We start from the raw sequence: 25,848 nt of genomic DNA, 5'->3' as shown, positions 1-25,848 counted from the left end.
GAGAGATCCGTGTTTAAAATCTAAGCAATCTGACATGATTGCTTAGATTTTAAGCACGGATCAGTCGTGTGTATGCCCCCCCAGCGATAGGGACGCGCATCGCTATCGCCGGTGCTAGATTGAGCCTGCATGCAGGCTCAATCTAGCGGGTCGCTCACTTCAGCGCTGTGTGAAGTGAGCAGCCCCCCATCCCCCCCCCTCGCTCAGCACACATTGCGCTGTGCTGAGCTGGGTAAGAGATGTGTGCTGAGCGGTCTGTGTTAAGATCGCTCAGCACACATCTCTCCCGTCAGTACTGGCCTTTAGTTGCTTTTAGCCAATATGGATGACAATAGGCAATCTCCTATATAATAGCCCAGATCTGTGACTCTGTGCCTGTGTGTCTAACGCTGGGCGTGGCTAGGAGCTCTCATTGGGTTAGCAGCAGGTCTATCACACTCAGTCCCACACAGGTTATATCCAATGGGAGGCTCTGCCCTTTGGCTGCTGTGTTTTCCCAGAGCAGGATTAACAATGGGGCTGATGGAGCTGCAGCTCCATGTCCACACTCCAAAACAGGCCCACTGCATCTGCAGCAACATACCCTCCAACAATTTATACATAAAAATCGCTGCAAATTCTAAAAGGGGGCGTGGCCATGGGTAAAGTGGCGTGGCCACGCCCCTTTTCCTATACTTTCAATGGACGTTTGGAGAGCCAAAAATCAGTACAGACCATAATAAAAAGGTACTGTACCTGCCTAAAAGGTACAGTTGGAGGGTATGCCACTGCATCTGCAGCAAGTCTCTGCGCTGTAGATAGGGGAAAAAAATCCTTTTACTGCCGCGTCCTATGTCCTGCTGCCAGTCCGCCTGCCCCATCTGGCATCAACAATACCCACTCCCTAGCCGCAGCGCAGGTGGAACAAAAGCTGCTGCGGCCACCAGCATAGATGTGTATGATAGCGGCGCAGCGGAAGGCTTTCATAGCCCGCCCTGCGCCGCATACTCTCTGAGCCCCGGAGCCTCCTCTGCTCGTGATGTCACAGGAGTGCCTCCCCGCCACAGCCGCGCGCAGATCCCCAGAGGCCCTGACTCCACAACACAGCACTGGGGCTGCCGGCCTGGAAGCCCCGAGATGGCTAATGTAACGGATAGAGTGGCTGATATCGCGGAGGGTAATGTCTGGACGCAGAATCTTTTCACCTTTTACACTGATTCAGCCAGTCAGTCAGTTCTGCCAGCCAGCCACTATTGTTAGCGGCGGTGTCCCAACGTGCCGCATTACAGTGAAGTAGACGCACTAAATAAACTACAGCTCCCAGCAGCCCTTAGCGCCGAAGCATTCCAGCCCTTAGGGCTGCTGGGAGCTGTAGTTTATTGAGTGCATCTTCTTCCCTGTAATGCGGTGCGTTGGGACACCACTAACAATAGTGACTGGCTGCTTGGCTGCTGTGCAAGTCTCCGGGAGAGCCACTGCCAAAGGGAGGACAGAAGCTTAGCTGCTTCCAGGAGGAGAAGCAGGAAAAGCATTACCCACCCATCCCCCACTTGTAGTACCTCCAGGCCCCATCCGTGGCATCCCCACACCAGCACCCGCAGTGGCTCCAGACTCCCACCCCACCCTGCTACCACTCCTCCCCCACCCGCGGTGGCTCCGGACCCCCACCTGCAGCACACATGCACTCTCCCCCACCCGCGGCACCCCCCCCTCCCCCACCCGCAGCACCACCCCCTCCCCCACCCGCAGCATCCCCGCAACCGCCCCTCACCCACCCTCGGCACCCCACGACCCCATCCACATCTCCCCCGCATCCGCCACTCCCCCAACTACAGCACCTACTAGGTTATTCATCAGGCCCTGCGTGCACTGTTCACGCCGTTGCAAGGGGCTTCGACCCCTTAACCATCGCGCGCCCTTTGTCCGTGCAATATTTAACCACTCACACAATTATGATTGGAGGTAATACTCCATATAATAAAAATATTGCACGCCACAAGGGTGTGCAGGGGTTAAGGGGGCATAGCCCCTTACGACGGTGTGAAGAGCGCCCGTAGGGCGCAATGAATCACCTAGTATATATATATATATATATATATATATATACACTGCTCAAAAAAATAAAGGGAACACTAAAATAACACATCCTAGATCTGATTTAATGAAATATTCTTATTAAATACTTTGTTCTTTGCATAGTTGAATGTGCTGACAACAAATCACACAAAAATTATCAATGGAAATCAAATTTATTGACCCATGGAATCTGGATTTGGAGTCACACTCAAAATTAAAGTGGAAAAACACAGTACAGGCTGATCCAACTTTGATGTAATGTCCTTAAAACAAGTCAAAATGAGGCTCAGTAGTGTGTATGGCCTCCACGTGCCTGTATGACCTCCCTACAACGCCTGGGCATGCTCCTGATGAGGTGGTGGATGGTCTCCTGAGGGATCTCCTCCCAGACCTGTCCATAGCATCAATGCCTTCGTCTTGTAGGAACTGCTGACACACTCCAGCCACATGAGGTCTAGCATTGTCTTGCATTAGGAGGAACTCAGGGCCAACCGCACCAGCATATGGTCTCACAAGGGGTCTGAGGATCTCATCTCGGTACCTAATGGCAGTCAGGCTACCTCTAGCACATGGAAGGCTGTGCGGCCCCCCAAAGAAATGCCACCCCACACCATTACTGACCCACTGCCTAACCGGTCATGCTGGAGGATGTTGCAGGCAGCAGAACGTTCTCGTTGGCGTCTCCAGACTATGTCACGTCTGTCACATGTGCTCAATGAGAACCTGCTTTCATCTGTGAAGAGCACAGGGCACCAGTGGCAAATTTTCCAATCTTGGTGTTCTCTGGCAAATGCCAAACGTCCAGCACGGTGTTGGGCTGTAAGCACAACCCCCACCTGTGGATGTCGGTTCCTCATACCACCCTCATGGAGTCTGTTTCTGATCGTTTGAGTAGACACATGCACATTTGTGGCTTGCTGGAGTTCATTTTGCAGGGCTCTGGCAGTGCTCCTCCTGTTCCTCCTTGCACAAAGGCGGAGGTAGCGGTCCTGCTGCTGGGTTGTTGCCCTCCTACGGCCTCCTCCACGTCTCCTGATGTACTGGCCTGTCTCCTGGTAGCGCCTCCATGCTCTGGACACTACGCCGACAGACACAGCAAACCTTCTTGCCACAGCTTGCATTGATGTGCCATCCTGGATGAGCTGCACTACCGGAGCCACTTGTGTGGGTTGTAGACTCCGTCTCATGCTACCACTAAAGTGAAAGCACCTCAAGCTTTCAAAAGTGACCAAAACATCAGCCAGAAAGCATAGGAGCTGAGAAGTGGTCTGTGGTCACCACCTGCAGAACAACTCCTTTATTGGGGGTGTCTTGCTAATTGCCTATAATTTCCACCTGTTGTCTATTCCATTTGCACAACAGCACATGAAATTGGTTACTTCATTAGGCGCATGGAAGGATAGAAAAGATTTATATTCAATCACTTCCCTATCTAATAATGTAGTGGGATTCCTATATTTTGCGTACCCCCACTCACGCTGTCAAGGGGTGTAAGAAACACATCAAGGTATCTTTATTCTTCTGTATGCCAAATCTGGATAATAACAATCTCAATGTCTGGAAAATAAACCTGGGTATCGTACCCCAACTCACACAGTTGTGCAGATATGGACTCCTATCAAGGTTTCTTTTCACTGTTACATCAAGATGTAGTTCCTGGTATGTGTTCCTGGCTCAGGATAGCCTCATGCAGACGGGAACACAAAAAAAGAAAACAGCCAATGTGTAATGGCCTTTATGACCTATTAAGATATAACTGTTTCCGTGTCTCAAAACACACCTAGATCATTCTAACGTGTGTTGGATCGTTAATTATACACCATCTCGCGAGGACCCTCCACTGATCTTTAAAACAGGTATGTGTACCCCCAACTCACACAATGCTCAATGGGAAAACTCCCGTAAAGGTATCTTTATTGTATTCCTCCGTGAGGCAAATTCTCTAACCGACAGCCAACGGCACGAGCTTGTACTCTCCAAAAGGGTTATAACAATTTATTAGTTCCTCAAGGGAACACATAAAACAGTCCCAGCAACATAAAAATATGCAGATGTAATAATAAAAAACAGTTCCATAAAATTCAGATATTTAAACATAGGTCCAAGGACCGAAACGCGTCGGCAGACTGCTGTGTGAGTAGCCATTTTCCAACAGCGATTAATATATGGACTTTTTATGTTTGATGGACCTTTTGCATTTTTTAAATATCTGAATTTTATGGAACTGTTTTTTATTATTACATCTGCATATTTTTATGTTGCTGGGACTGTTTTATGTGCTCCCTTGAGGAACTAATAAATTGTTATAACCCTTTTGGAGAGTACAAGCTCGTGCCTTTGGCTGTCAGTTAGAGAATTTGCCTCACGGAGGAATCCAATAAAGATACCTTGATGGGATTTATACCACTGATCTACTTGTGAGTTGGGGTACGCCTATAAGACACGTTGGGTCACTCTAAAGATACCTTTACGGGAGTTTTCCCATTGAGCATTGTGTGAGTTGGGGGTACGCATACCTGTTTTAAAGATCGGTGGAGGGTCCTCACGAGATGGTGTATAATTAACGATCCAACACACGTTAGAATGATCTAGGTGTGTTTTGAGACACGGAAACAGTTATATCTTAATAGGTCATAAAGGCCATTACACATTGGCTGTTTTCTTTTTTTGTTTTCCCATCTGCATGAGGCTATCCTGAGCCAGGAACACATACCAGGAACTACATCTTGATGTAACAGTGAATAGAAACCTTGATAGGAGTCCATATCTGCACAACTGTGTGAGTTGGGGTACGATACCCAGGTTTATTTTCCAGACATTGAGATTGTTATTATCCAGATTTGGCATACAGAAGAATAAAGATACCTTGATGTGTTTCTTACACCCCTTGACAGCGTGAGTGGGGGTACGCAAAATATAGGAATCCCACTACATTATTAGATAGGGAAGTGATTGAATATAAATCTTTTCTATCCTTCCATGCGCCTAATGAAGTAACTGATCCTATCTTGTTTTTGGTCTTGTGTTTATAATAATTTGGATTAGGGGTGATATCCAATTGGATCAATATTTTCTATAGGCAGCATCTTTCTTGCGCCAATTTGTGTGGTCTACAAAAAAACACTTTTTCTTTAGCATGTGAAATTGATTGTCAATCAGTGTTGCTTCCTAAGTGGACAGTTTGATTTCACAGAAGTGTGATTGACTTGGAGTTACATTGTGTTGTTTAAGTGTTCCCTTTATTTTTATGAGCAGTATATATATATATATATATATATATATATATATATATACATATATATACTGTATATCACCTACATATTACACAGAGCTTTACAGAGAATATTTAATTATTCACAGCAGTCCCTGACTCTGCAGAGTTTACGATCTATATTCCCTACCACAACGACAAGAAGGAGCAAACTTCAGACCGATAGGGCAGCGCGGTGGATAGTGGTTATTATTGCTGCATCACCCTTGCCAGATTTACTGGCTTGATTCCAAAACCACTGTGCCTACGTGCTGCTCAGGTTGCATTAAAATGTCAATACAATGTTAAACCCTTATGGTATTTTACCTATATATTTGTGAATGTATATCATGGAGCCTGTATTTTAGGATAAGCATCCCTTTACAGGAGAATAAATAATTGAACCTATCTTGGATGAACTGGTTCAGCAATGTACTATTAAATTCCCTCCAATACTGCTTCGTACCTCATACTCCAAGCCAGGGCCGGATTAAAGGAGGGGCGACACACATGCAGGGGGGGCGGGGCAGATATAACATGTGCAGAGAGAGTTAGATTTGGGTGTGGTGTGTTGAAACTGAAATCTAAATTGCAGTGTAAAAATAAAGCAGCCAGTATTTACCCTGCACAGAAACAAAATAGCCCACCCAAATCTAACTCTCTCTGCACATGTTATATCTGCCTGCCCTGCAGTGCACATGGGTGGTCATTCCGAGTTGTTCGCTCGCTGCTATTTTTAGCAGAATTGCTAATAGGCTAAAATCCGGCAGTTCTGCGCATGCGTATGCACAGCAGGGCGCACGCGCTAAGCAATTTTACACAAAACGATGCTATTTTACTCACGGGCGAACAAAGCTTTTCAGTCGTTCTGTTGATTGGAGAATGATTGACAGGAAGTGGGTGTTTCTGGGTGGTAACTGGGCGTTTTCCGGGAGTGTGCTAAAAAACGCAGGCCTGCCAGCAGAAAACGCAGGAGTGGCTGGAGAAACGGGGGAGTGGCTGGCCGGACGCTGGGCGTGTTTGTGACGTCAAACCAGGAACTAAACGGACTGAGGTGATCGCAATCTAGGAGTAGGCCTGGAGCTACTCAGAAACTGCAAGAAAATACTTAATAGCAGAATTGCTAATCTTTCGTTAGCAATTCTGCAATGCTAAAATACACTCCCAGAGGGCGGCGGCTTTGTGTTTGCAATTCTGCTAAAAGTAGCTAGAGAGCGAACAACTCGGAATGACCACCCTGGTTTTGCCCAACTGCTAACAAATTTGCTGCTGCGATCAACTCTGAATTACCCCCAATGACTGTAAGCGTCTGGCATCTGGTGTTTGGGCTGCGCTGCTCCGTGCTCACGTGTGTGTGTGTGTGTGTGTGTGTGTGTGTGTGTGTGTGTGTGTGTGTGTGTGTGTGTGTGTGTGTGTTGTGGAGGGGAAGGGATTTTTGCCACCATTATTACTACTAGGGGCCCCCACAACCTCCATTAGGGCCCCTCTCAGCCTTAATCCTGCCCTGCTACAAACAGCCTTCCCTGCAACCACATTGATTCATTTGATATGAGAAAGAAACATTTTACAAACAGTATATTTTTTTATTGTACTTACAACAACTTAGACCCTGATTTAACATTGTTTATTTGTGTTACTTTTCCCCTATCAGTGTAGTCATAGCAGCGTAAAGTAATTTATACCTTGCCCAAGTGCATGAAGGGAGTGACTACAAATGCTGGCAGTTGGGCTAATCCTTGGGTCTCTTGAGAGCCTGGTAGTCACTAGTTGAGAAATAGAACTCAAGGACATGCACTGAAACTGGAGGGAAGTACTGTAGGTTCAGGAGAAATTTATGGAACAATCATTATAACTTCACAGAAAGGATAGTGGATAAATAGAATAGCCTCCCATCAGAGGTGGTAGAGAATAAGTCAGTAGAGCAATTTAAACATGCTTGGGATAGGCCTATGAATAACCTTACAAAGTACTAAAGATCAAAAAGGCTTGAGATTACCGAATTGTTAAAAAAGGGGCAGAGTAGATGGGTCAAGTAGTTCTTATATGTCGTAAAATTCTATGTTTCTAAATATGCCAACACTCACTTCATAATTTAATTTTTTTTGTTAGATAAAAACGGCCATTTAACTTGATTTTTTGCACAATTTATTTTTGTGCAGTTCAGTTGTAGCCACTTGTTTCTCCCGAAAAATTACCTGTTTTCAGGTGAAAAACACGAAGGATCCGGGATAAGTTCCCAGACCTATGTGTTTTCGCGTCCGCGATTGTGACAACAGGGCACTGATCATGGAATTATTATTTTTTAGGGACCTCAGCGGGTTCCGAAACAAAATCCACAATGAGTGCTGGCTTTCGGGGTTAGTTGGATATCCCCAGAGGGATCCATTAGCTGCGGGAAGTTAGCACTGCTGATGGAATTCCCCCCTATATATGATTATACAGCATTTTCCTGCAAATAATTCTATGTATTCACACCTGGTATGCAGTGGCGTAAGTTCGTCCCAGTCGCCCGGAGGCATGATACATTTTGGTGCCCCCCTACACATACACACACATACCATATGTAGCTATCCCGCACCCAGGGTGAACAGTAGAAGGGTGCTCAGGTACCTTTCCCAATAGTAATATAGATACACATAGAAAGTGGACGCATTCCAAGTCAGTCATTACAATAAAACAGACACCAGCATACCATTATAGTACACCTACAGTGCTCCCTCACCCACCAGGTCTCCATGGAGATGCTTTGGCGCAGCGGTGTGCCAATATAATTAGTGTTCACTGTAGTATTTTTTTTTTAGGGCAGGGTGCTGATCACGGGGAGGGCACATTTTTCATTCGTGAGGGTAAATTTTTAAGTTAAATGGGCAAACTTAGGTACATACTATAATGCTTGGTGCTCCCATTCCTATGGGCAAAACATGGACAGTGCGCACCGAAGGTGCGCAGCAAAAATCTAGGGGCGTTGTTTCGTGGGGAAGGGGCGTGGCCACATAATAGTGTCAATTCACATTACACCACACGGTAGTGCCCCTAATACACATTGCACCAGTTAGAACCTCCTACACACACTGCGCCAGGTAGAGGCTAGAGCACGTTATACATATTGCGCCAGATAGAGCACATTATACACATTGCGCCAGATAGAGCACATTATACACATTGCGCCAGATAGAGCACATTATACACATTGAGCCAGATAGAGCACATTATACACATTGCGTCAGGTAGGGAGCACTAGTGTTCACTCTAAGCTCCTTTCGCAGGGCGCTGCGCCCTGCCCCTTTTCTGAGTGACAGAAAGCGCCCTGCCCGTTTGTGCCCGCCCTGCCGCCCTGTTAATCACCAAAGGACTGCCTTCTGCCAGCGCTGTCACTTCTCCCCGCGCCAGTGTGCTGTCATTTCTCCCCCTGCCGCACTGTTACTCCTCCCCCCGCCGCGCTGATAGCTCTCAGTTGAAGGTGGAGACAGGGTCAGCGTGCAGCGTGGAGGAGCAGCCAATCAGAGCCTGCGGTGTCTCCCGCCCACCAGTCCTCCGGCATAGTTTGAAATTCCCCCTCACCACGGCGCTGCACGGCCATTCCCCCTCACCACGGCGACCTGGGCTCCGCCGTCAGCATCAAGAGACTGGACCCGCTGCAACGGTGAGTGCTGCTCTGCATCTGCCCGTCCTCCCCTCCCTCCCAGTGCTCTCTCCCTGGTGCAATGTGTATAACGTGCTCTCTACCTGGTGCAATGTTTCTCAGTGCTCTCTACCTGGTGCAATGTTTCTCAGTGCTCTACCTGGTGCAATGTTTCTCAGTGCTCTACCTGGTGCAATGTTTCTCAGTGCTCTCTACCTGGTGCAATGTGTATAACGTGCTCTCTACCTGGTGCAATGTTTCTCAGTGCTCTCTACCTGGTGCAATGTTTCTCTGTGCTCTCTACCTGGTGCAATGTTTCTCAGTGCTCTCTACCTGGTGCAATGTTTCTCAGTGCTCTCTACCTGGTGCAATATTTCTCGGTGCTCTCTACCTGGTGCAATGTTTCTCGGTGCTCTCTACCTGGTGCAGTGTTTCTCAGTGCTTTCTACCTGGTGCAATGTTTCTCAGTGCTCTCTACCTGGTGCAATGTTTCTCAGTGCTCTCTACCTGGTGCAATGTGTATAACGTGCTCTCTACCTGGTGCAATGTTTCTCAGTGCTCTCTACCTGGTGCAATGTTCTCGGTGCTTTCTACCTGGTGCAATGTTTCTCAGTGCTCTCTACCTGGTGCAATGTTTCTCAGTGCTCTCTACCTGGTGCAATGTGTATAACGTGCTCTCTACCTGGTGCAATGTTTCTCAGTGCTCTCTACCTGGTGCAATGTTTCTCGGTGCTCTCTACCTGGTGCAATGTTTCTCGGTGCTCTCTACCTGGTGCAATGTTTCTCGGTGCTCTCTACCTGGTGCAATGTTTCTCGGTGCTCTCTACCTGGTGCAATGTTTCTCGGTGCTCTCTACCTGGTGCAATGTTTCTCGGTGCTCTCTACCTGGTGCAATGTTTCTCGGTGCTCTCTACCTGGTGCAATGTTTCTCGGTGCTCTCTACCTGGTGCAGTGTGTCTCAGTGCTCTCTACCTGGTGCAGTGTGTCTCAGTGCTCTCTACCTGGCGCAGTGTGTCTCAGTGCTCTGCCTGGCGCAATATGTATAACGTGCTCTACCTGTCGCAGTGTGTATAGGAGGTTCTACCTGGTGCAGTGTGTATTAGCTGCACTATTGTGTGGTGTAATGTGAATTGCCACTATTATGTGGCCATGCCCCTAACCCCACGAAAAACAACGCCCCTAAATTTTCGCCTTTGGCGCGCACTGCCCATTCTTTATCGTGTGGGAATGGGAGGACCAAGCATTATAGTATGTACCTAATTTTGCCCTTCTAACTGAAAAATGTGCCCTCCCGAATGAAAAATGTGCCCTACCCGTGATCAGCACCCTGCCCTAAAAAATTCCTAGAGTGAACACTAGAGCACTGAGGCACATTGCACCAGGTAGAGAGCACTGAGGCACACTGCACCAGGTAGAGAGCACTGAGGCACACTGCACCAGGTAGAGAGCACTGAGGCACACTGCACCAGGTAGAGAGCACTGAGGCACACTGCACCAGGTAGAGAGCACTGAGGCACACTGCACCAGGTAGAGAGCACTGAGGCACACTGCACCAGGTAGAGAGCACTGAGGCACACTGCACCAGGTAGAGAGCACTGAGGCACACTGCACCAGGTAGGGAGCACTCAGGCACACTGCACCAGGTAGGGAGCACTCAGGCACACTGCACCAGGTAGGGAGCACTAATGGCACACTGCACCAGGTAGGGAGCACTAATGGCACACTGCACCAGGTAGGGAGCACTAATGGCACACTGCACCAGGTAGGGAGCACTAATGGCACACTGCACCAGGTAGGGAGCACTGAGGCACACTGCACCAGGTAGAGCACTGAGGCACACTGCACCAGGTAGAGAGCACTGAGGCACACTGCACCAGGTAGAAAGCACTGAGATTAATGTTTACAGCTGCAAAATACTTACAAGGTTAATTTAGCCCAGGGGGACTCTCATGTACGTACCGGGTCCGGCGGCGCACGGCTGGATCCGGCGACGTGGCGGGGTCCGGCAGGCAGCAAACGGCGGGGCGGCAGGGCGCACAAAAACGGGCAGGGCGGGATTCAGCTGTCTAAAAAAGGGGCAGACACCTAGCGTGAACACTAGATATATATTAAAAAAAAGACAAACGCCTCATTCACTTAAACACACGTCTCACTTAAACACACACGCCTCTCACTTACATACACTTCTCACTTACACACACCTCTCACACACGTGCCTCTCACTTACACACACCTCTCACATACACATGCCTCTCACATACACATGCCTCTCACATACACATGCCTCTTACTTACATACACATGCCTCTCACTTATAGGCCCTACACACATAGCGATTTCACTGCACGATATGAACGATCTTGTTCATTAATGAACGAGATATCGTTCATATCGTGCAGTGTGGAGTCCCCAGCGATGAACGATGCGCGACCCCGCGCTCGTTCATCGCTGGGGCCATGTCGGCTGTGCATGCCGGCCAATATGGACGAGATCGTCCATATTTGCCTGCAAGTCTACGGAGCCGGGTGACGGGGGGAGTGAAGAAACTTCACTCCCCCCTTCACTGCCCCCCCCGCCGCTGGGTCGCTCGTCGGCCGTCGGGCACCTCGGCGGCGCATCGCCGAGTGTGTAGGGCCCCTTACATACACATGCCTCTCACACACACATGCCTCTCACTTACATACACATGCCTCCCACTTACATACACATGCCTCTCACACACACACACACACACACACACACATGCCTCTCACTTACATACACATGCCTCCCACTTACATACACATACATGCCTCTCACACACATGCCACTCTCACACACATCACACACACACATGCCTCTTTTACTTGAATGTACAACTTTCCTTAAAAACACACACACCTCACTTAAAAACAAGCACACACAAAACACAGTACTTCCCCCCAAATACACCTCTCCCCCACCCCCCACACAGTGCCTACCTTTGGCTATCATCCAGAGCATGGAGGAGCAGAGAGTTCTGAGCTTCCCTCGGCTGGCTTACTAAGGGCCCGGGAGGAGCTGTGCTCTGGAGCTCCCCCTAGCTGCAGCCAGTGCCATCTCTCTCTACAGGAGGCAGCTTCCGTGTCATTGACACAGCTCCTCCATCTGCAATAGCAGCGCAGTCCTCAGGCTGCGTGAGACAGTGGAGGAGATGCGCCCCCTTGTGGCCAGGAGCCCGGCGGCAGCCGACTCCACTGCCTCCCACAGTTCCGCCCCTGCTGGTATGGAAGATGTACATGTGACACTCATAAATTAGTTACTAGAGGCATTTCATTATACAATTACTGTCAGACAATTAAACCTAGAAAACTGTATACAAAAGGAAAAGCTAAATTACTTTGCTTTAGAAACAAAATAGGATCATAGACATTAATATTGTTATTGAATCTTAGAAGAATTGTATCCTAAACAACATAAACAGAACAAGTTTTTTAAAAAACCAATGTGAAATCCCAGCATGCTGCCTTGCCAGATCATTTTCATAGATGCCCCAACCCATCATTCCCTGTTTTATATAATCGTAAGGCAGTGTACACTGGTACATATATAGGTCATGTGAAAAAGCAAAACAAATATAAAAATGGTATTAGATACAGAATATGCACCAATTAAGGTAACCTCACTATATTAGGGAAAGCAAATAAAATCATTAAGTAATAATAAATGACTACAATATCACAAATTAGGAACTTATAATCAAATAGCGATACATGGAGACAGCAATGTGTAATGTCATTGGTCTAGAGCAGCGGTCGCCGACCCGTCGCTCACGAGCGATGGGTAGCTCGGCACCGCTTTTTAAGTAGCTTGCGGCGGGGTGTATATTAGTATAGTGCCGGCCACCAGTCAATCAGACGGCTCCTGATTGGCTGGCGGTCCACATCGTATTTCAAATGCATGCGGCAGGAGACGTCAGCCAGTGCCGGTACGACTTCAGACGGAGCAGGAGACTGAGCACGCGCTGTGCTAGTGCTGGCCTTTCCTCATCTCATTCCCCCCAGACACAGCGGCGCCTGCGGATGGCAATAATTGTAAGCACTACTGTCACAAATGGGGGGAATTACATGTATCCGGCACTGCTGGAGGGCATTATTAGTGTATCTGGCACTGCTGGGGGGTATTGTTAGTGTATCTGGCACTGCTGGGGGGCATCATTTGTGTATCTGGAACTGCTGGGAGGCATTATTTGTGTATCTGGCACTCCTGGGGGGCATTATTTGTGTATCTGGCACTGCTGGGGGGCATTATTTGTGTATCCGGCACTGCTGGAGGGCATTATTAGTGTATCTGGCACTGGTGGGGGGCATTGTTAGTGTATCTGGTACTGCTGGGGGGCATTATTTGTGTATCTGGAACTGCTGGGAGGCATTATTTGTGTATCTGGCACTCCTGGGGGGAATTTATTTGTGTATCTGGCACTCCTGGGGGGCATTATTTGTGTATCTGGCACTGGTGGGGGGCATCATTTGTGTATCTGGCACTGCTGGGGGGCATTATTTGTGTATCTGGAACTGCTGGGAGGCATTACTTGTGTATCTGGCACTCCTGGGGGGGAATTATTTGTGTATCTGGCACTCCTGGGGGGTATTATTTGTGTATCTGGCACTGCTGGGGGGCATTATTTGTGTATCCGGCACTGCTGGAGGGCATTATTAGTGTATCTGTCACTGCTGGGGGGCATTGTTAGTGTATCTGGCACTGCTGGGGGGCATTATTTGTGTATCTGGAACTGCTGGGAGGCATTATTTGTGTATCTGGCACTCCTGGGGGGAATTATTTGTGTATCTGGCACTCCTGGGGGGCATTATTTGTGTATCTGGCACTGCTGGGGGGCATTATTTGTGTATCCGGCACTGCTGGAGGGCATTATTCAGTGGCGTAACTACTGCCCCCGCAGTCCTCGCGGTGGCTTGGGGGCGAGGGGCTGCGGGGGCGCCACTGATTTACAGCAGACTGACATGCGGACGAGCGTCCGCATGTCAGTCTGCAGTCTCCTTCCCTCCGCCGCTTGTTGGAGGGACACGGAGGGCACAGCGCGCCTCCCTGTGTCCCTCCTGCTGCATCATCTCCGGCGGCCGCGGGTCTAATAGGGGGAAGTGCCGTCCATGAGATCTAATTGGCTCACGAACCGGCACTTCCCCCTAATAGACCCGCGGCCGCCGGAGATGATGCAGCAGGAGGGACACAGGAGAGGCGAGCTGTGTGCCCTCCGTGTCCCTCCAAAAAGCGACGGCGGGGGGGGGGGGGTAAATATCTGGCACTGGGGGCATATATGGCACTGGGGGGGAGGGAGGAATATCTGGCACTGGGGCATTTCTGCCACTGGGGGGAATATCTGGCACTGGGGGCATATCTGGCACTGGGGGAATATCTGGCACTGGGGGGGGGGGATATCTGGCACTGGGGCATATATGGCACTGGGGGGGAATATCTGGCACTGGGGGCATATATGGCACTGGGGGGGGATATCTGGCACTGGGGGCATATATGGCACGGGGGGCATATATGGCACTGGGGGAATATCTGGCACTGGGGGCATATATGGCACTGGGGGGGGGGATATCTGGCACTGGGGCATATATGGCACTGGGGGGAATATCTGGCACTGGGGGGAATATCTGGCACTGGGGGGAGGGGATATCTGGCACTGGGGCATATATGGCACTGGGGGGGAATATCTGGCACTGGGGGCATATATGGCACTGGGGGGGATATTTGGCACTGGGGGCATATATGGCACTGGGGGCATATTTGGCACTGGGGGGGAATATATGGCACTGGGGGCATATGTGGCACTGGGGGGGAATATCTGGCACTGGGGGCATATGTGGCACTGGGGGGGTATATGTGTACCTGGCACATGGGGACGACGACTATATTTGGCACTGGGGCATGTAAGTACCTGGCACCGTGGGGGAATATCTGGCACTGGGGACATATGTGGCACTGGGAGCACAGCCCTAGCAACAAGGACTACCTCCTGGCAACGAGCATGACACCCAGTGCATGAAACACCTGGCAACGAGCATGACACCCAGTGCATGAAACACCTGGCAACGAGCATGACACCCAGTGCATGAAACCCCTGGCAACGAGCATGACACCCTGAGCATGAAAACCCCTGGCACCGTGCATGGAACCAAGAGCATGAAACCCCTGGCAACGAGCATGACACCCAGTGCATGAAACCCCTGACAACGAGCAGGTAATTGAAAAGTAATTAGAAGCCTTACTGTAGGACTTAATGTGTAATGGGCATTACGGTGTGTGGCATAATGTATCACGGACATTGCGGTGTGTGTCATAATGTGTCACAGGCATTACGGTGTATGGTATACTATATCGCGGGCATTGTGATATGTGGTATAATGTCTCAGGGTCATTGCAGTGTGTGGCATAATGTATCACGGACATTGCGGTGTGTGTCATAATGTGTCAGGTATTACGGTGTGTGGTATACTATATCACGGGCATTGTGGTATGTGGTATAATGTCTCAGGGTCATTGCAGTGTGGCATAATACATAACGGGCATTGCGATGTGTGGCATAGGGTATAACGGGCAGGGCATTGCGGTATGTGTCACAGGCATTACGGTGTATGGTATACTATATCACGGGCATTGTGGTATAATGTCTCAAGGTCATTGCAGTGTGTGGCATAATGTGTCACAGGCATTGTATGTGCTATAATGTATCGGGCATTGCAGTGTGTGGCATAATGTATCACGGACATTGCGTGTGTGTCATAATGTGTCACAGACATTGTATGTGCTATAATGTATCAGGGGCATTGCAGTGTGTAGCATAATGTATAACGGGCATTGCGATTCCTGTCATAATGTGTCACAGACATTACGGTGTGTGGCATAATGTGTCGGGGGCATTACAGTGTGTGCATATTGTGTCGTGCATTATTGTGTGCGGCATAATGTCTAAGGGCCATTGCAGTATGTGGCATAATGTATACTGGGCATTACTATAAGGAGGAAAAATGACAAATAATGTAAGGGGCATGAATCAGGATTATTTTTCTTTCCTGTGGTGGCCAACGTATGGGCGTGCAGGTTGCAAAACTGGGGTATAAGGTAGTCTTTCCCTGCAATGTCACGCCCCTTTATGCGAAACCACGCCCACTCCAACAAAACCACGCCCCTTTTTGCGCGCCAAAGGCGCGCGCATATTTATCCCTTTCTTGCTCCCAATTATGGAGCATGAAGGGGGGGGGGGGGGGCGCCGAAGAATTTTTTGGCTTGGGGGAGAAAAATTTCTAGTTACGCCACTGGCATTATTAGTGTATCTGGCACTGGTGGGGGGCATTGTTAGTGTATCTGGCACTGCTGGGGGGCATCATTTGTGTATCTGGCACTGCTGGGGGGCATTATTTGTGTATCTGGCACTACTGGGGGGCATTATTTGTGTATCTGGCACTACGCAGGGAGGCATTACTGTTGTGAGGCCATACCCACTTTTCTGAGGCCACACCCACTTTCACAGGAATGCGCGCGCATTGTGGGGAGGGGGTAGCTCTTCCAGAGGTCTTATTTTCCGATAGTAGCTCACCCCCCGATTAAGGTTGGAGACCACTGGTCTAGAGCATATGTGGGAGTTTAGACATCAGATATGCAGTTACTTTAACATCTATGCTGTAGTCCAGCATTTCCCAACTCCACCTGTGGACCTTTAAAACTTGTCATCAAGTAATGAATACACCTGTGATTGTAAGCCATGCATTGTTAGGGGTCCCTAAGGAATTGGGAAATACTGCAGTCACTTTAGGTGACTTGTCACAGACATTCCAAGTCACACAGTGACTGGAGCTCTAGTTGCTGGTAAAAAAAAAGAAAGAAATAATTACAGCTAATGCAGTTGTTCTCAAACTGTGTGCCGTGGCACCCTAGGTTGACTCGAGGTACATGCAGGGGATTGGGGGTCTAGGACCAATTCAAATTATTTACGGTCAATGTAATATAAACACAATTTACTTAATTTATATTTTATTCTGGATTTCTCAATAAGAAACTTTTGGCCTAGGGGTGCCGTGAAAAAAATTATGATACTCTAGGGTGCCCTGACTCAAAAAGTTTGGGAACCACTGAGCTAATGGAAGGATTAACACTTGAGTTCCAAAACATTCTTTAGCAACCTGATACCAATCATGACATCACAATTATCCTGCCATTTTGTGCAGTGCCTTCCGTTAGAAAGCAGAAGTGGGTCCAGATAATAGGGACACGTGAACATCTATGGCACATGCTCACTGGGAGACATCTTGCTTTCTGATGATATATGAGGTAACATGACGCACCTACATGCTGGCATATCGGACTATATGTGGGTATATCATGCAACATGAATACAGCTGCATGATGGTGACATTATGAAGGTACAGATATAGCCGCGCTCATCCAGCCTGTGGCATGGCCGCACGGGCACACTTGCTGCGGGCTAGATGAGCGGGGCTACATCTGTAGATGGTTGGACATTTGAATGTACTGTTTGTGTTAGCTGGAACCAGCATGGGTTGATAATATCTGAGTATACCCCACAGAATACTGTTGGGACTATGGTACAAAATATACACTGCTCAAAAAAATAAAGGGAACACTTAAACAACACAATGTAACTCCAAGTCAATCACACTTCTGTGAAATCAAACTGTCCACTTAGGAAGCAACACTGATTGACAATCAGTTTCACATGCTGTTGTGCAAATGGAATAGACAACAGGTGGGAATTATAGGCAATTAGAAAGACACCCCCAATAAAGGAGTTGTTCTGCAGGTGGTGACCACAGACCACTTTTCAGCTCCTATGCTTTCTGGCTGATGTTTTGGTCACTTTTGAAAGCTGGCGGTGCTTTCACTCTAGTGGTAGCATGAGACGGAGTCTACAACCCACACAAGTGGCTCAGGTAGTGCAGCTCATCCAGGATGGCACATCAATGCGAGCTGTAGCAAGAAGGTTTGCTATGTCTGTCAGCGTAGTGCCAGAGCATGGAGGCGCTACCAGGAGACAGGCCAGTACATCAGGAGACGTGGAGGAGGACGTAGGAGGGCAACAACCCAGCAGCAGGACCGCTACCTCCGCCTTTGTGCAAGGAGGAACAGGAGGAGCACTGCCAGAGCCCTGCAAAATGACCTCCAGCAAGCCACAAATGTGCATGTGTCTACTCAAACGATCAGAAACAGACTCCATGAGGGTGGTATGAGGGCCCGACGTCCACAGGTGGGGTTTGTGCTTACAGCCCAACACCGTGCAGGACGTTTGGCATTTGCCAGAGAACACCAAGATTGGCAAATTCGCCACTGGCGCCCTGTGCTCTTCAGAAGATGAAAGCAGGTTCTCACTGAGCACATGTGACAGACATGACATAGTCTGGAGACGCCAAGGAGAACGTTCTGCTGCCTGCAACATCCTCCAGCATGACCGGTTTGGCAGTGGGTCAGTAATGGTGTGGGGTGACATTTCTTTGGGGGGGCCGCACAGCCCTCAATGTGCTCGCCAGAGGTAGCCTGACTGCCATTAGGTACCGAGATGAGATCCTCAGACCCCTTGTGAGACCATATGCTGGTGCGGTTGGCCCTGGGTTCCTCCTAATGCAAGACAATGCTAGACCTCATGTGGCTGGAGTGTGTCAGCAGTTCCTGCAAGACGAAGGCATTGATGCTATGGACTGGCCCGCCCGTTCCCCAGACCTGAATCCAATTGAGCACATCAGGGACATCATGTCTCGCTCCATCCAACAACGTCACGTTGCACCACAGACTGTCCAGGAGTTGGCTGATGCTTTAATCCAGGTCTGGGAGGAGATCCCTCAGGAGACCGTCCGCCACCTCATCAGGAGCATGCCCAGGCGTTGTAGGGAGGTCATACAGGCACGTGGAGGCCACACACACTACTGAGCCTCATTTTGACTTGTTTTAAGGACATTACATCAAAGTTGGATCAGCCTGTACTGTGTTTTTCCACTTTAATTTTGAGTGTGACTCCAAATCCAGACCTCCATGGGTTAATAAATTTGATTTCCATTGATAAGTTTTGTGTGATTTTGTTGTCAGCACATTCAACTATGTAAAGAACAAATTATTTAATAAGAATATTTCATTCATTCAGATCTAGGATGTGTTATTTTAGTGTTCCCTTTATTTTTTTGAGCAGTGTATTTACGGTTCACATTACTAAAAAAAAAGGAAAACCTTCTTTGTTATCATGTGCATGCTATGTATTCACTTTTATGCCATCTTAAGTACAGTATATCCTTTTTTTTTTTCATACCACACATGTCATATATGTATTTTCAGTAAACTTGCATATTAAGTACTGTTTATAGATAACACTTCTAATTTAAATGGGACATTTGCAATTTGGGGCAGAACCTTGTGATTTTTAGGCATGGATTAGGCTGCTAGCTAAAATGTGTGCTAAAATGCTAAAGGCGTGTGCTAAAATGCACATACACTATTTCTATACTTGCCTACTCTCCCGGAATGTCAGTGAATCCCGCACATTTTGGCGAGTCCTCCAAGACACGCGTGAGAGCAGGCCGGTTATGATACAGTAGATCTACAGTAAGAAGGTCTGCAATCAGTAGGTCAACACCATATGGTCAACAGTGTAAAGGTCGACATGGTCATTAAGTCGACCTATGAAAGATCAACACAGGAAAATGTCAACAGGCACAAAAGGTTGACATGAAAAGGTTGACATGAAAAGGTTGACATGGAAAATAGTCGTCAGGAAAAGGTTGACACAATATTTTTTGGTGTAGTTTTTGCCGTCTGAGCACGTGGACCCCCAATTAGTGCACTGCGTCCACACTTACTCGGGCAGGTTACTATTCCCAATCATAATCCATGTAAAGTATGAAAAAGTTGAAACAAGTGAAACCCCCCGTCATGTCGACCATATGTGTGTTGTCCATTGGCATGTCGACCATTTGAAGCTGTTGACCTTTTGTACCCATAAGCGCTGTCAACCTTTCACCCTTTCGCCCTAATGTCCATGTTGACCTTTTGACCATGTCGACATAATGCGTGTCAACTATATGGTGTCGACCTATTGACTGTCTAACTAGACACTGTAGATGTACTGACGCATATCGAGCGGGCCACCCTCCCGGATCCAGGCTACTTCCTCACTGTAGTAGTGCACTTTGAATCACATCATTCATCTGCTGCCTGATGCCAAAAATCTGCCATCAGATTAGATTTATCTGTGACTTCCCCTCCAGGTTTTCCCAAATGGGAGAAGTTAAGTATGACCTATTTCTAAATTGGAATGTTGGGCTGTTTGTTGGCCATGTCCTTCTTGCTGTAACAGTGCACAGTCCAGTGTTATAAACTGTGCTGCACTAATTTAACAGGAAGAATCAGAAAAATCACTAGTCCTGTCTGGTTTGTCTCTTGGACAGTATGCTCCCCAATAAGTGCCACCAGCTGTGCCCAGTCTTGCTGTCTGGTTTAAAGCATCCAACATTTACATAATTGGTCATAAAATATGTTTAAATAAAATGAATTGTAACTGCAATAAATTGTTACTTATTACAGCAAATGGGTAGGGATTCACTAAATTCTTAATTTAAGATTAAAACAAATCTAAAAGAAAAATTCCACTCAATATAAAACTTAATCCAATTCCTAATTTGAATATTGCATATGAATAGTTCATATGATTAAACGTATTTGCAATTTCAAATCTTGTGCAATAAAAATAGAAGGAAACTAAGTGGGTAATTCAGACCTCATTGCTAGGGTGCGTTTTTTGCAGCCCTGTGATCAGATAGTCGCCACCTACAGGGGGTCTGTGCAGGTGTGCAATCGCATTTGTAGCAGAGCTTCAGAAACATTCTTTTGTACAGTCTCTGCTCAGGCCAGGACTTACTTTTCCTCTGCGATGTAATCCTGCTGGTCGGTGACGGAGCTGACGTCAGACACCCTCCCTGAAAACGCCTGGTCCCGTCTTCGTTTTTCCGGACACTCCTGTAAAACGGTCAGTTGCCACCCACAAGCGACCGCCTCCTGTTAATCACTTTGCTATCGCCTATGCGATCGCTTTTTTCAGACCCTCCTGTCGCTAGGCACCGATGCCCAGTGCAGTCGTCTGACGCGCCGGCACATTGCGGTGCATACGCATGCGCAGTTCAGATCTGATCGCCCGCTGTGCGAAAACGCACAGCAAAGATCAGGTCTGAATTACCCCGTTGGGGCCTAATTCAGACTTGATCACTCCTCTACGTATTTGCAGAGGTTTGCGATCAGATAGTTGCCGCCCAGACAGAGTGAACACCTGCTCGTGCAAGTCTGCGTACGCCATGCAAACGCTGGTTAGCTGCAAATCCAATCGCAACTCACTTACCATCATATGTTTTTTCCAGTCTATGCAGTCTGTGCATAGCCCAGGACCTACTCCTACGGTTCGATAGAAACAGGCTGTTTGGGGCCAGTTACCACCCCCAAACGTTCGCTTCTTGTCAATCAACTTGAGCATGCCTAGCGATCAAAAAAGATTTCAAATTTTTTTGCAGTTTGGCCTCATGCGTGCGCACTACGATCCGTACGCATGCGCAGTTGATTGATAGTCATCCGCCTTGCAAATTTGACAACAGCGATCAGGTCTGAATTACCCCCTAAAATTTGGATTTAGTTGTGTGAGATGTAAACAATATTAATGAAGCTGTTTTGTACTCAACGCCATTTGTTTTTAGCTAAGGCAAGGTATAAAATAGGCCAATGTGTTGGCATACTGGCTGATCCACCAACCGGTCTAATGATTGGTAAGGTTTATGCATAAACAATCTACTGCATGCCCACTTACCAATCCTCTGAATAATATTTCTGGCCAGCCGATTCATTTGAATATGCCCACCCACTTTTGACATTACATTCAATGAATTCTGCATTAAATATGTAGTTGAGTCAGCAGGCCTCCCGTACACACAGGCAGGTGTACCCATATATCGGCATTGCCTGTACTGCAGACATATCAGCTGTACATGAGCTGATGGTGCATCCGATATACAGTATAATTTGTCTGCTGTAGAAAATATATATCAACAAGGGGATCAGTATGATATACCGGCGTCAGTATGCCGGCAGTGGGGCGAGCGCAAAGAGTCCCCTTGCGGGCTTGCTGTGCTCGCAATGCTGTAAGCTCGCTGCGCTCACCATGCTGTGGGCTCGGTGGCTCAATGCACTCGCCACAGGTTCTATTCCTGCTCTATGAGTGTCGTGGACACCCACGAGTGGGAATAGCCCCTGTTAACCGGGATTCCGGCTATTGGTATTGTCAGCGGTTGGGATTCCGCGTTGGTATCCTGACCGCTCGGACCCCGACCGTCGGCAACTTAATTGCATCCCTCAACAAGTGTGTACCTAGTCTCAGTGTTTAACTGCATTCTGGATTCAGTAAATCAATAGTTTGCTTTAAAAAACAATTGTCTACCATTTCTAAAATAGTTTCTTTTTTTCGGTGTAATGTAAGGAGCTGAAATATGAACTTATTACACCTATACCTACTATGGAACCTCGCATCTCCTCTCGTAAGCCAGCAACTATAAGTAACATCCCTATTTAGTAATAACGCAGGAGATATTGCAGATATCTCCTGTGTTACTGTAACAAGGCACAATGTTGGGGATGTTGCCGTTGTGCTATTTATCATGGTCTGAAAATGAAATGTTAACAGAGGTTGACTCTTAAAATCACGTTAGCTCACTGCAGTAAAACTGTAGCTGTTAAGCTTTGCCAGGACAGTTGCTGATCAGAACATTTGTCCTGGCAAGGGGCCAATGATAAATATGTTCCAAAATTGTCACGAATAGGAGAGGTAAGGGTTCCGGCACATTTATAATAAGAATTTACTTACCGATAATTCTATTTCTCGTAGTCCGTAGTGGATGCTGGGGACTCCGTCAGGACCATGGGGAATAGCGGGCTCCGCAGGAGACAGGGCACATCTAAAAAAGCTTTTAGGTCACATGGTGTGTACTGGCTCCTCCCCCTATGACCCTCCTCCAAGCCTCAGTTAGGTACTGTGCCCGGACGAGCGTACACAATAAGGAAGGATCTTGAATCCCGGGTAAGACTCATACCAGCCACACCAATCACACCGTACAACTTGTGATCTGAACCCAGTTAACAGTATGATAACAAAACGAAGTAGCCTCCGAAAAGATGGCTCACAACAATAGTAATAACCCGATTTTTGTAACAATAACTATGTACAAGCATTGCAGACAATCCGCACTTGGGATGGGCGCCCAGCATCCACTACGGACTACGAGAAATAGAATTATCGGTAAGTAAATTCTTATTTTCTCTAACGTCCTAGTGGATGCTGGGGACTCCGTCAGGACCATGGGGATTATACCAAAGCTCCCAAACGGGCGGGAGAGTGCGGATGACTCTGCAGCACCGAATGAGAGAACTCCAGGTCCTCCTTAGCCAGAGTATCAAAATTTGTAAAATTTTACAAACGTGTTCTCCCCTGACCACGTAGCTGCTCGGCAAAGTTGTAATGCCGAGACTCCTCGGGCAGCCGCCCACGATGAGCCCACCTTCCTTGTGGAATGGGCATCTACATATTTCGTCTGTGGCAGGCCTGCCACAGAATGTGCAAGCTGAATTGTACTACAAATCCAGCGTGCAATAGACTGCTTAGAAGCATGAGCACCCAGCTTGTTGGGTGTATACAGTATAAACAGCAAGTCAGACTTTCTGACTCCAGCCGTCCTAACTATATATATATATATATATATATATATTTTTAGGGCCCTGACCACGTCTAGTAACTTGGAGTCCTCCAAGTCCCTAGTAGCCGCAGGCACCACAAGAGGTTGTTTCAGGTGAAAACGCTGACACCCCTTTATGAAGAAACTGGAGACGAGTCCCAGTTCTGTCCTGTTCAAATGGAAAATTTTAATATGGGCTTTTGTAAGACAAAGCCGCCCATTCTGACAATCGCCTGGCCGAGGCCAGGGCTAACAACATGGTCACTTCCCATGTGAGATATTTGTCAACAGCATGGTCACTTTCCATGTGAGATATTTCAAATCCACAGATTTGAGCGGTTCAAACCAATATGATTTTAAGAAATCCCAACACTATGTTGAGATCTCACGGTGCCCCTAGGGGCACAAAAAAGCTGTATATGCAATACATCCTTTACAATCTGGACTTCAGGAACTGAAGTCAATTCTTTCTGGAAGAAAATCTACAGGGCCGAAATTTAAATGTTAATGAACCCCAATTTGAGGTCCAAAACACTCCTGTTTTCAGGAAGTGTAGAAATCGACCTAGTTGAATTTCCGTCGTGGAGCCTTCCTGGCCTCACCCACGCAACATATTTTCACCACATGTGGTGATGACGTTGTGCGGTCACCTCCTTCCTGGCTTTGACCAGGGTAGGTATGACCTCTTATGGAATGCCTTTTCCCCTCAGGATCCGGCATTCAACCGCCATGCCGTCAAACGCAGCCGCGGTAAGTCTTGGAATAGACATGGTACTTGCTGAATCAAGTCCCTTCTTAGCTCCCCAGGCCCTTAGTCCTCTGTGAGCATTTCTTGAAGTTCCGGGTACCAAGTCCCTCTTGGCCAATCCAGAGCCACTAGTATAGTTCATACTCCTCTATGTCTTATAATTCTCAATACCCTGGTTATGAGAAACAGAGGAGGGAACACATACACAGACTGGTACACCCACGGTGTTACCAGAACATCCACAGCTATCGCCTGAAGGTCTCATGACCTGGCGGAATACCTGTCCCGTTTTTTGTTCGGGCGGGACGCCATCATGTCCACCTTTGGTCTTTGCCAACGGTCCACAATCATGTTGAAAAACTTCCCTATGAAGTTTCCACTCTCCCGGGTGGAGGTCATGCCTGCTGAGGAAGTCTGCTTCCCAGTCGTCCACTCCCGGAAAGAACACTGCTGACAGTGCTATCACATGATTTTCCGCCTAGCGAAAAATCCTTGCAGTTTTCACTGCCCTCCTGCTTCTTGTGCCGCCCTTCTGTTTACGTGGGCGACTGCCGTGATGTTATCCCACTGGATCAATACCGGCTGACCTTGAAGCAGAGGTCTAGCTAAGTTTAGAGCATTATAAAATTGCTCTAAGCTTATTTATGCGGAGAGAATTCTCCAGACTTAATCACACTTCCCTGGAAATTTTTTCCCTGTGTGACTGTTCCCCAGCCTCTCAGGCTGGCCTCCGTGGTCACCGGCATCCAATCCTGAATGCCGAATCTGCGGCCCTCTAGAAGATGAGCACTCTGTAATCACCACAGGAGAGACACCCTTTTCCTTGGATATAGGGTTATCCGCTGATGCATCTGAGGATGCGATCCGGACCATTTGTCCAGCAGATCCCACTGAAGAGTTCTTGCGGGAAATCTGCCGAATGGAATTGCTTCGTAATAAGCCACCATTTTTACCAGGACTCTTGTGCAATGATGCACTGACACTTTTCCTGGTTTTAGGAGGATCCCGATTAGCTCGGATAACTCCCTGGTTTTCTCCACTGGGAGAAACACGTTTTTCTGGACTGTGTCCAGAATCTTCCCTAGGAACAGTAGACGTGTCGTCGGAAAAAGCTGCGATTTTGGAATATTTAGAATCCACTCGTGCTGTCGTAGAACTACTTAAGATAGTGCTACTCCGACCTCCAACTGTTCTCTGGACCTTGCCCTTATCAGGAAAGCGTCCATGTTTCTTTTAAGAAAAATCATCATTCCGGCCATTACCTTGGTAAAGACCCGGGGCGCCGTGGACAATCCAAACGGCAGCGTCTGAACTGATAGTGACAGTTCTGTACCAGGAACCTGAAGTACCCTTGGTGAGAAGGGCAAATTTGGACCTGTAGGTAAACGTCCCTGATATCCAGTGACATCATATCGTCCCCTTC

General features: G+C 47.8%; 1 protein-coding gene and 1 long non-coding RNA gene across 6 annotated transcripts in view; one reads left to right on the top strand and one right to left on the bottom strand.

Annotated features, from left to right (window-relative positions):
• Positions 1-12,097, bottom strand: part of LOC135036201 (uncharacterized) — a 226,984-nt gene extending 214,887 nt beyond the window's left edge. For both annotated transcript variants that reach the window (XR_010231019.1, XR_010231013.1), the window contains exons 1-2: positions 11,888-12,097; positions 10,887-10,993 (exon numbers count right to left, since the gene is read on the bottom strand). This is a non-coding gene — a long non-coding RNA (uncharacterized LOC135036201). The remainder of the gene's footprint in view (positions 1-10,886; positions 10,994-11,887) is intronic.
• The window catches only part of DLGAP3 (DLG associated protein 3), an 856,617-nt gene that overhangs the window by 35,968 nt on the left and 794,801 nt on the right, over positions 1-25,848 (top strand). The gene's annotated exons all lie outside the window — the stretch shown is intronic.

The sequence above is a fragment of the Pseudophryne corroboree genome, chromosome 2 (genome assembly GCF_028390025.1).
Source record: "Pseudophryne corroboree isolate aPseCor3 chromosome 2, aPseCor3.hap2, whole genome shotgun sequence".
Taxonomy (NCBI): Eukaryota; Metazoa; Chordata; class Amphibia; order Anura; family Myobatrachidae; genus Pseudophryne; species Pseudophryne corroboree.
This window is presented reverse-complemented; position numbering and strand designations above follow the sequence as displayed.